Below are 10,928 nucleotides of genomic sequence, written 5' to 3'. Positions count from 1 at the left end.
CACTTGCTGAGAGATGGCCGGACCTGGAAATTGTTCTAAATCTTAGTCCATGAAGGAATTCCTTAGAAGAACCTGATTAACAGTAGCTCAACCTGTTGGATCTTCTGTTATTGTACCCTGCCCTTTTTTCTTTCATTAAAAAAAAGGTGCTACTGTGCATCACTAACAATGTGGTTATAACAAAAGCACCAACAGCTGGGTCCTGTGCTAATCTTTATTATCAAACGTCACTGTAAAATATGTGTATTTGGGTTAATACAAAACAGAGCGACTCTGATACAATCATGCTCCGTTCAGTGCATTATTTATTGTGGTAGCACAGATTATCTCAGGAACAGAGATAGAGAAATGCTCACTATCATAATGGACATTTTTCAATATAAACTTCAATCTGCTATTTTTGAAGAACTATTTTTGTCTCTGTACAAACAGGACATCAAGTGTGACTTTCTTTTGTTGATTAAGTGTCAGTGTTTCCTCTTCTGAGTGTAAGTTGCCTGAATGATTGTTTAATGGAAAGGATGGGGCGGTCTCTGAGAAATCTTGATTCTGTTTCCAAGCTTCAGGATGTTGAAAGAAAGAAAGAGTAACACAAATTACTATTTAAGGATTTGGAAAAATTATTTGTAAAGATCTAGATGACTTAGCATTTCAAAAATAAGGACAAATCTCTAGCCTCAAAAAAAGTACCTTCATTTTAAAGGATTCCAGTGCTCACTGCCAATGAATATTGCATTTAAACAGTCTTTGCTTTTAAAAAATTTACATTCTCAGAAGGTAACATATCTTAAAGATAAAATGCCAAGCAAAGTCCTCCAAGTCTCAAGGAAAGCTAAAACAATCAACGTGATGAATTTGCTTCCTGGGTAACATCTAAACTTTTTCCTCAGGACCTTTCCTTCTGGCTCAGGAGGACAAACCCTGGCAGGTCCCTCTGTTAGAAACTCTAGTAGCACATCTTTTGCAGACCCTTATCATAATTGTATTTTAAAAATGGCATACTTCTTGTTTTAAGATGTTGAGATTGACTTTTCTGTTCTCCACAAAGAAAAAAATACAAGCTCCTTTTTTGATGGGACTAGTTGTCATCTGAAATCCCTAGCCATGCTCTCCACATGTGGAAATCAGGTGGAGAGGGGTCACTTACTTGAGTGGAAAGGATAGAAGCTGTGTATCTTCAGAGGGACATGCCGAGGAGAACCCAGTCAACAGAATCTAACACTCCAGAAAGCCTCAGAAATAGGAAGCACCATGTGCTAGAGCAGTGAGACATAAATGTAGGTGAAACAGAGAGTTGGAATAAAATAAAATATACATATGGAAGAGCTGTGGTGAAAGGGTAGGATGGAAAGAGTTCCTTTGCCTTCTGATATTAAATGTTTAACATGAACATTATCATTTACTTTGTAAAGAATGGAGGCACTTTGTAGGAAACTATAGTACTCATTTTTTTAAATTATATATATATATTTTTTTGCATCATTCTCCGTTTTTGTGCAATGTATGCTTTCTCCTCTCATGTGTAGTCCCCATAAAACTCCCACCACCAGTTCACCTGTGCACCATCACCATAGTCCCTCGTGCTCTTCCAACCCCTGTTTTGATCCCTTTCCTTCCCCCTCCCCTGCAGAAAGTCTCTGATTGATAGTTGCCTGTTAATTTTGTTTTTTAATTTATTATAAGTATTTTTTTCTTCCTGATCCCTTATTTGGTTCCCCTACATTCCTCCGATAAGTGAAACCATCCGATATTTTTCTTTTTCATTGTGGCTTATTTCACTGAGCATAATCCCAGCTCATCCATGTTGCTGCAAATGGCATGAGTTTATCTTTTTGATTGTATCAGCACTAATGTTAATCTTTTTTTTTTTTTTTTTTTTTTTTTTTTTTTTTTTGTGGGACCCTCGCCAGTGGAATGGGATCGAACTGGTGCTGCAGAGGCTGTGGGCAGCCTCACAATCCAGCGCTCAACCGCTGCGCCACCAGGGGAGGCCCACTAATGTTAATCTTTAAGAAGGGGGCATGGATAAATTGGGTAAAGGGGGTCAGTTGAATGGTGAAGGATAGAACTGGACTTTTAGTGGTGAACTTAATGTAGTAAAGACACATTGATTTGTAGAGGTTATGTACATGAACCGTCTATGATGTTATGATGTAATGACTTCAATTAAAAAGACGAAAGTTAGGGGCCTCCCTGGTGGCACAGGGGGTTAAGTCTCAGCACTATCAAGCTGTCACCAGCCACTGCAACATGAGTTCAATCCCAGGCCAGGGAGCTGACCCAGCAATTCCACTCCTGGGTATCTACCCAAAGGACACAAAAACACTAATTCAAAGGTAAATTTGCACTCCCATGTTCACTGCAGCACTATTTACAATAGCCAAACTATGGACACAACTTAAGTACCCAAAAACAGATGAGTGGATCAAGACAATGTGGCATATATCACTAGTCACTCATTATTTGTGTAACTCATTATTTGAGCACCTCTTACAGAACACTTACTCTTTGCTAGGTCTAGACTAAGAGCCTTACAAACACTAATCTGTGAAGAAGATATTATTCACATTGGATAAGATAAAAGGATGGAGGTCAGAGACGTTAAGTAAATTGTCTAAGGTCACACAGCTACAAAGTGATGGATTTGATCCAAGCAATGTGGCTCTAGAGTTTGTGCTCTTAATTATAAGTCGGTACAACCTCCTTCATCTTGGGTAGGAGGCCCACTCTCTATGCTTCTAATTCCCAGGGTAATTAATAAGCTGCTTTGTCTATCAGAAGGAAGAGAAAATGCAGGTGAGGAAACTGTCTGGATAAGCCCAGAATGTACCTTCCCAGTCAAGCAGAGGGCCAGAAGCAAGAACAAGGGAGTGAGGGAAAGGGGTTTTAAGGACAGATCTTTAGACAGTGAGAACCGGGTGGTCCCTGCCTAGAACATGCATGGGGGCGGATAATGCTGGTGGCCAAGGTAAGGGGAGGTGACTCCAGGCCCAGAAGCCACTTATAAATAGGAAATGTGCCAGAAGTATAGGAGAAAGGCTGCCTGAACTGGTAAGAGACATCTTGGCTATCTGTGGATGTAGCACAATGGAAAATGAAGCTGAATCACTCTCAGCAGAGAGCATATAAATAGCATTTACAGACCTTGGCTTCTTTTCCCATTCAACTCAGTGAATGTTCATGGAAGGTTTACTCTGAGAATCGCATACCATTCAACAGAATGAAATAAGGACTATAGATAGCCCAGATTGTTCTCAATTCCATGGAGTTTTTACATTTAACTTGATTGTAGGATATGTATGATATGTTTTGTGGGGACCTCGGCCACCAAAGGCACTCGAGAGCGCCCAGCAGTACAATCTGCAGCTGAGAGCAGCAGGACTTCTTGGAAGCACCACCAGTTGGAAAGGGGAAAAAAGAAAGAAATGGGGAAAAAAAACAGATGAGCCAATATTAGTCAAGATAAAAGAAAGCCACTGTAGGAAGGTCAACCACTCTAAGAATAACTGTCCTGCAAAAACAAAACCAGGCCAAATATAACGTCTCCTGCCTCAGCCAAAATCATCTGCCTTTTGAAGTCAGTGTTATGTTCCCGAGTTTTTTTCTCCTTTATTCCCATTAGGTCCTCCTAAGGTAGGCCATTCTCTGTGAGAAGATATATGTGAGCAAGGTTTCATTTGACATCTGTTTTCCAACTATTAAATTTGTGGTGGTTATTTTTAGAACAAAAGATAGTTTAAGAAATAATTAGGTGCCTGTATTTGATACAGGCTAGATGGTAGCAAATGTTTTAGGATTAAAAATTCAAAATGACTGAAAAATAGTGAAAAAAAAATACAGATTTGAAGTTTGTTAAAATGATCAAATTTTAAAATTCAACAATATAATGTAATCTGCATCTTAATTTTTCCATTTGCACACCATACTGTTTGCATAAAACACCTCCCCTGACCCTCCTAGGCCCCAATCTGTGAGGCCAGCATGATCAGCTGGGTTCCCAGTAATGGTGATGGATTTGCTCTGATCCACCCTCATCCCCTTTCCTGTTTCCACCCATGATGAATGGACACCGTTACAAGATGGTGGCTGGGGTTAGGAGTGCAGCCTAGGGGAGCTCACCCCCATGGGGGAATCAAATGCTGGACCTCAGCCTCTTTGTGTGATGCTTTAACCTACTGAACTTACCGGCCACAGAAAAATAAGGATGCTTATCACCAACTTGCCAAACAGAATGCAGTGGAAATATGTTAGTAATAAAAAAAAAAAGGATGGGAATAAGCTCTTAGAAGCTTTGCTTCCACAGTAAAACAGCTATTTAAATACCAACTAATATTATCATAAGTCAGGCACAGAAACAGTAGTAATAAAAACTGTTTCTCTAAGTCAACAACTGGCTAGAGACTACATGTGTCTACAAAATGAGTTTCATAAGATCATGCTTATTTTAGAAACGTCAATACTAAAAGAGCAGTAGCAGAAAGTGTTTTTCTTCTTAGTTTAAGCACTGCTTGGATATGCATATATCCAGCCAAGCAATAACTGAACAAATCCCTCTCTTAAATTTCCCCAAGTTCAAGTATATGGCTTTGAGCACACCACAAGCTTTATAAAACAGCCCAGCTTTAAGTCTGCAATAATCGCTCATTTCCTGGCCATTAATTCAGACATCATGCAATCACTCAAAGGCATCCATTTTCCTTTGCTGCTATTTTGGGGACTGCCGCCCTATTGTCATCCTTGCCTTAGACCCCTGACTTAGTCGTCTTTTAATTAGAGCCAGGGAGAACGACAGGCGGAGTCAGCCTGCAGAGGGTGATCCATCACATGGCTCACTCTGCTCCCTGGCCTTGTAGATGACAGTTTATAAACAGGACATCTTGGATATCAAGATAGCTGCTTAAGGAAACAGAAGAACAAATGGTGACCATCTTGTAAGTTACTTCCCTGAGATTATAAACACTAGTTTAGGGCTGTATTTACTGACATTCTATTTTAATTAAATATACAAATAGATCTTACCAAGGATGATTCTTTAAAAGATACTTTGTCTGGGCTCGACCTCAAAAAAACTGATGTTCTAACTTCGGAGGTGCCCGAGGTGTTCGTCATATACTTGGAACTGAGCAACTGGGTCTATTTTTAAAGGATCATCTTTTTAGCTCAATTCTTTTTGCATTGATCAACAGTCGTGATAGTCCTGAAAAGGGAAAGAAATCAACTCAATACTGGTAGGGTCTTTTATTGTCGTTACAGAAAGTGCTCTGTATTAGCCTATAGAGTATTGCTATTCAATATTATCTTCCAGGTAAAATTAAAGGACTGATTTATGTTTGCTGAAATCTAACCCAAGAAGATCCACAGTTATATTGGACTGTAATGCAGCGCTGCAATATGAGATGAGCTAGCATATGGGCTAGGGGCTGGGTCACATCTCCCAGTCCTGCCCTGGAAAAGTTTCCCATTTGTTAGAGGGAGTGGGGCTGGTGAGGCTGCAGAGAGCAGGGCACTGACGCAGAACCAGCAGAGGATGGCAGGCAGGTGATAAGATGCCAAGGCCAGAGCCAGTTTGACTCAGCTCCTCCATGCAGTGTGGAATGAGACCTCGACAGTTTACTTAAATCATCTGTATGGAAGTTTCATTAGTATTTTGATGTGTTTCTGTCCAGTTCTCTGAGAAACATAGAACAGTATTGAAAAAATATATTTTGCATATTGATATCTTATTTTATACACATAAGCGTCTCTCAGAAGTCTGTTTTCATGTCAATATTATTTCCAGGACTAAATAAAAATACAACGTGTGAATATATATTAACTTATTGTGCAACTCCTTATTGCTGTACATTTACATTCTTTCTAGTTTTCACTACCATCAACTGTTATTAACAATTTTTTCTTCTGTTCTAAAACAGCTGAACAGAATTAAATTGAAATATTCCATGAGAGCTTTTTAAATCTCAAAGAAATTGTCTGAAACCCAGTTTAGGAGGTAATTATTCTATTCTATTACAATTTTTATAATAATGTAGATTTTACAAACACTGTACAATAGAAACTAAATTCAAAATTGAACAGTAAGTATTGATCAGCCTCCTAGCTTATTGTCAGGCATTGATCTGGGTGCTGAGATTACAAGCAGTAAACAAGACAGAACTACCTCAGCCTTCATGGAGTTTACTTCCTAGAGGAAGGGCGAGGGGTGGAGGTGGAGGATAGATAAACAAATGGCACCAATAAACATCAGAAGAGGGTGAGTACTACAGAGGAAAATCTTGTAAAGGAGACAGGTAGTGCCTGGAGGGACAGAGGAGGTGTTATTGTTTTATAGAGAAGCCGAGGAATGACTCATTCAGAAGCTGACACTAAGAAAAGGAGTTGGGGAAGTTGTCCAGGCTGGTGAACAGGAAGTAGCCTGCAGGCCCATTTGGCTGGAGCTGAGAGAGTGAGGGGACCCGGTAGGAGATGTGCTCAGAGATGGAGCAAACCAAATCCTGTAGAACTGGAAGGTCTTTGTTAAGGACACTAGTGGAGTTGGTAGATGTGATATTTTTAGATGTTTCACATACAATCCGAAAGTAACTGCCTCATTTTATTTTTTTTAAAGATTTATTTATGTATGCATACAAGAACTGGGGTACAAGTCAGAGGTGTGTGGGGGGGATGGTGAGAGGATTCACCAGAGACACAGTGGGGAACAGAACAGGCAGATTTGTAACAGGGTGGTCCCCAGGAAAGGGGGAGGTTCCAGGTTTCCTGCCCCACCCAAAAAGGAGGGTGGAGCTGAGCAGAGAGAAGCTGCAGAGGAGACTGAGGAAGGAAGGAAGCAGGATGGAGAGCTAGAAGGAGACCTGGAGGAGGCACATGGAGCCAAGAGACACATGAAGAAACTGCGCTTGCCTTTTGGTTATGGACTGGTTGACACAGATGTGGGTGAGAGACCCTGTGGTGAAGTGACAATGGCGGTTTTTGTCCTGATTTTCATTTTGCTCTTTTCCCTCCAGATGTAAGATTTTTTAGATGTTTCACATACAATCTGGAAGTATCTGCCTCATTTTTTTTTTAAGATTTATTTATGTATGCATACAAGAACTGGGATACAAGCCAGAGGTGTGTGGGCGGTGGTGAGAGGACTCACCAGAGACAGAGTGGGGAACAGAACAGGCAGATTGACTGAAATACACTGCTGAAGGGAGCAGCGGGCAAGTCAGGAGAGGTCTGCTGCACCATATGGGTAGCTCCCTGGCCAGAGATCCAACTCAGTGCTTCAGTGGCTGTGGACAGCTTCATAGGTTGCGTCTTAACCCCCTGCGCCACCAGGGAGGCCCTTATCTGCCTCATTTTAAAGGATGGTTCCCAAAAGAACATCACTTGGTATGAATTCTAGTGGTTGTATTTTTAGTGTCTCCCCATTCTAATCCCCTAATATGTCTTATCCAAATGGATATTCATGAGTTGAAGAGTTTTGTTCTTAAAAGCTTTGTTGTTTTTGGGGGGTGGGGAGGGGAGGGATTGGGGTAAAAATAAGGGGGTTGCAATTGTATGGGGAATATAAAAATAAAATTTATTAAAAAAAAAAAAGCTTTGTTGTTTTGCTGGGGAGAGAGGAATATAAAAGCTAAAAATGAAAAACAAAAAGAAGTAAACATTTCCCTGGGCACAAAAACAGGTTCCCTTGGATGAAAATTGGCACTGCCTGATGTTTTATGTTTCCTGCAAGAGAGCATCAGAGAAAGTTCCCAGATTATAGAAAACACTAAAAGAACTAAAATATGGAATGCTGACAGAAACAAAATACCAGGAGGATCTCTCAAAACTCTGAGTTCATTTAAAATGGAGAGATGAGGGTCAGCTTTTAGGAAATGTACCAATGAAACTCCAGAATGTGGGCTGCTTTCATTTTTGCTGAAGAGTCCAAGGGCTTTCTCTATTTGCACAGCGCCCTGCCAACTCCTGCAAGCAAAGAAGGGAATAAATGTGGGGGTATCAGAAAATGTAACAAATAAATATTCTTCATTTATGTCCCAAACACTATGTGCTAAGCACAGTGCTGCTGTTGGAAATGCCAAGCTCCTGCTCATACAGGGCGACCAATTGGTGGAATGAGAGGCGCTCTCTCCCCGATGTTATCACATGGTGCTCTATGGAAAAATAACACACAGCTTAGATGGCCAGGGTCAATTCGGGTAAAAGAAGTGGTGGAGTTACCTGGATGTAAATGGGCTGAAAGGTTTAGTGTACCAGAAAGAAAAAACCACAAGTAAAAAGGTGCCTTGGGGAGCCTTTAGGGTACTGATGAAGCTGTTCTGAGTGGCTGGTGTTTAGTGAGAGAAAACGGGGTCTGGGAATGAGTGGCGTGATGTATCTACTTGCTCTTACCTGCCTGGACACAATGTTTTATTCACATCTGGAAGAGTGTACTCTGGTCTCCATACTCAATATCCAGGTGTGGCCATTGACATGATCATGTGGGTAAAACAGTTTTCACAGAAAGACAGACTTTTAAAAAGATTACCTCTTCCTACCCAATAAAGGCTAAGAGAGAAATGTACCAAGGTCTAGGAAATTAAAATAAAGTAAAAACTGGAATAAAAATTTAATATACATGAGTAGTACATAAAATAAATGGTAAAATAAATTGCATACTCTTTTGCTTTCCATTAAAAAGAAGAAAAAGGAAATAATGAGTAGGATAACAAGCTGTGTTTGCTCATCAAATCCCACAGGTCAAATTCTAGAGGAAAGCCAACCAACCAGGTATTTCATACATCAAGCCTGTCAACATCTATGTCTCCTGAACTTGCTAATCATAAAGAGCACTTGAGGTGCTTGTGAAAAATGCAGACCCGCAGACTTCATTCCATGCCCCACCACACTACCCCACCTTCCTACCTACCTCCTGAATCAGAATCCCCAAAAGATGGGCCTTGGAATTTGTATTTTAACCATGATTCTTACTCTTTGGCAAATTTGGGAAACACTTTTTTAAATTATTTTATGTATTTTTACATCATTTTTCATTTTTTGTGAAACACTATTTTAAAAGTATAGGCTAGAAACACCTAAGATCAATAATATTAAAACAAAAAGACTCTCACTTGACCAGCAGCTGTTTCGCATATCCCAATTAGGTCTACACCCTCTAACTTGGATCCCCCGGTACTAATGAAAATTACAGATGGTGTTCAGTGATACGGGGTGTTTCTGCAATCTGCAGATATTTCACTTACCCTAAACCTCGCCAACTCTACCAGCCTGTGAAGACCAGAAAGGTCCAAGTAACAATATTTGACTGTGAGTAGCTCAGTATCCTAGGTCTTAAGCAGAACCTCAGCATTCTTCAAAACATTCCCTGTGGTCCCCCAGGAACAAGTCAAGGTCTTCCTCTCAAGGATCAGTCAATCCCCAGATCAGTCAAAGAAGACTCCACCTGGCAGCTTCAGGTAGTGTCAGCTTCAGTCCTGTGTCCTCCTCTTTCCCCAAAGTGCTCTTGTCTACATCCCCATTCCTTCCTTCAACCTTCCAGACAATAAATGGCTGGAGGGGAGGGCTGGGATTTGTGCTACATTCCCATTCCTGGCTTCAATTTATCCAGGACTTTGTTGCTCTAAGGCAATCCTCCTAAAAAGGCATGATTTTCACCTGCTTGTCAAAAGTGGATTTTCACATTCATGACTATCATTTTAGGTAGCATTCCCAAGCACATGAAAGCAAGCATGTTTTTTCAAAAGCACTTCTAGAGTAGAAATTGTTTTGCCAAATTTCAACCCAATGGCATTTGAAATACTTAAAGTCAGAATCAATAAAAATTATGGGGTTTCTGCATCCTAGGAACCACTGGGAAAAGAGAATGCCTTTCCTGGGATTTGCATAAGTAGCCAGCATGTGGACGACATATGCAGCTTCATGAATATGGCACCTAGAGGCTTCTAAAGCATACTTCATTTCAATAGCTTGTCTTAGGTAAATATGTCCTAAGTAAGAGCTAATTAACTAGAATCACAAATACAAGTATTTCACAGCCTAATTCCAAAACTTCAAAGGTATACGACAAGGGTAAGATCTTTATTCATCTGCGTCACATTTGATCCCTTGTTTTTTGGTCATTTCACTGCTTGTTAAAACTTTCAATGAAAGGCAGAAGGAAAATCACAAGTTAATTCATGACAGTGATTCACTATTGAGTGACATCTATGGTCAGAAAAGTCTGAAGAACCCCTTTCTGGAAAATACAGATGACCAAGAGACTTTTCTTCTGGGCAAAAATTTCTTGTGTACTTAACATAGAAATTATGTTTACAACTTAATAAAGGTTGCCAGCTGAGCCCACAAAACAGTCTAGTGACTTTTTAGGAGAGTTACATGAATTTCATTTGGGGGGTGAGGAGGTGAGGGGAAATCATTGCCAGACACAAGCACTTCCATGTTCAACCTGTTGTTCTTAAAACATAGATCACCTTCATGTGATGAGCATGTAGACCTTTGATAATTCGCTTGCTCAGGTGATTTCCAGGGAATGGGATGTGCTCATTCTATTACTCCCATTTCTCCATATAATTAAGGACTGGCCACTTGTGCTGTGAATAGTTCTCTGAAGATGTCAGCCCTGGTGACAGGTACCTATCAACCAATTTTCATTATTCAACATTTTGTATTACAAGGCCTTCCAAAATAAACGATAAACAAATGTCTTTGCTCATCTGGTATGTTTTGTAGACACTAGACACACATCAATATTGTTTTCTTATTTCCCCTTCAATTCACTGACTAACAGGTCTTACCACTGAAATGATTCTTTCTATTAAACTTGGAGGAGATCTAAAAATTCAGGATTGTAAACTCATTACACTGGGAGTAACAGAGGAGAACAATACCATTGCTGGTGGCCCTGGGTGCCCAGATGTAAGCAGGCAGGAGAATTCCTTATAACA

The 10,928-nt window shown here is 40.2% G+C and overlaps 1 long non-coding RNA gene across 1 annotated transcript; it reads right to left on the bottom strand.

Moving 5' to 3' along the window:
• Window positions 1-293: 293 nt before the first annotated feature.
• LOC129146558 (uncharacterized) lies at window positions 294-5,038 on the bottom strand. The gene is made up of 3 exons (XR_008553421.1): window positions 5,020-5,038; window positions 1,148-1,256; window positions 294-560 (listed from the first exon to the last, which is right to left on the bottom strand). It is a non-coding gene; the product is annotated as an uncharacterized LOC129146558 (long non-coding RNA).
• Between the last annotated feature and the right edge of the window lie 5,890 nt (window positions 5,039-10,928).

The sequence above is a fragment of the Talpa occidentalis genome, unplaced genomic scaffold (assembly GCF_014898055.3).
Source record: "Talpa occidentalis isolate TD23 unplaced genomic scaffold, MPIMG_talOcc4v2.1 talOcc4.3, whole genome shotgun sequence".
In the NCBI taxonomy this organism is placed as follows: Eukaryota; Metazoa; Chordata; class Mammalia; order Eulipotyphla; family Talpidae; genus Talpa; species Talpa occidentalis.
The sequence above is the reverse complement of the archived record's forward strand: the minus strand, read 5'-3'. Positions and strand labels throughout refer to the sequence as shown.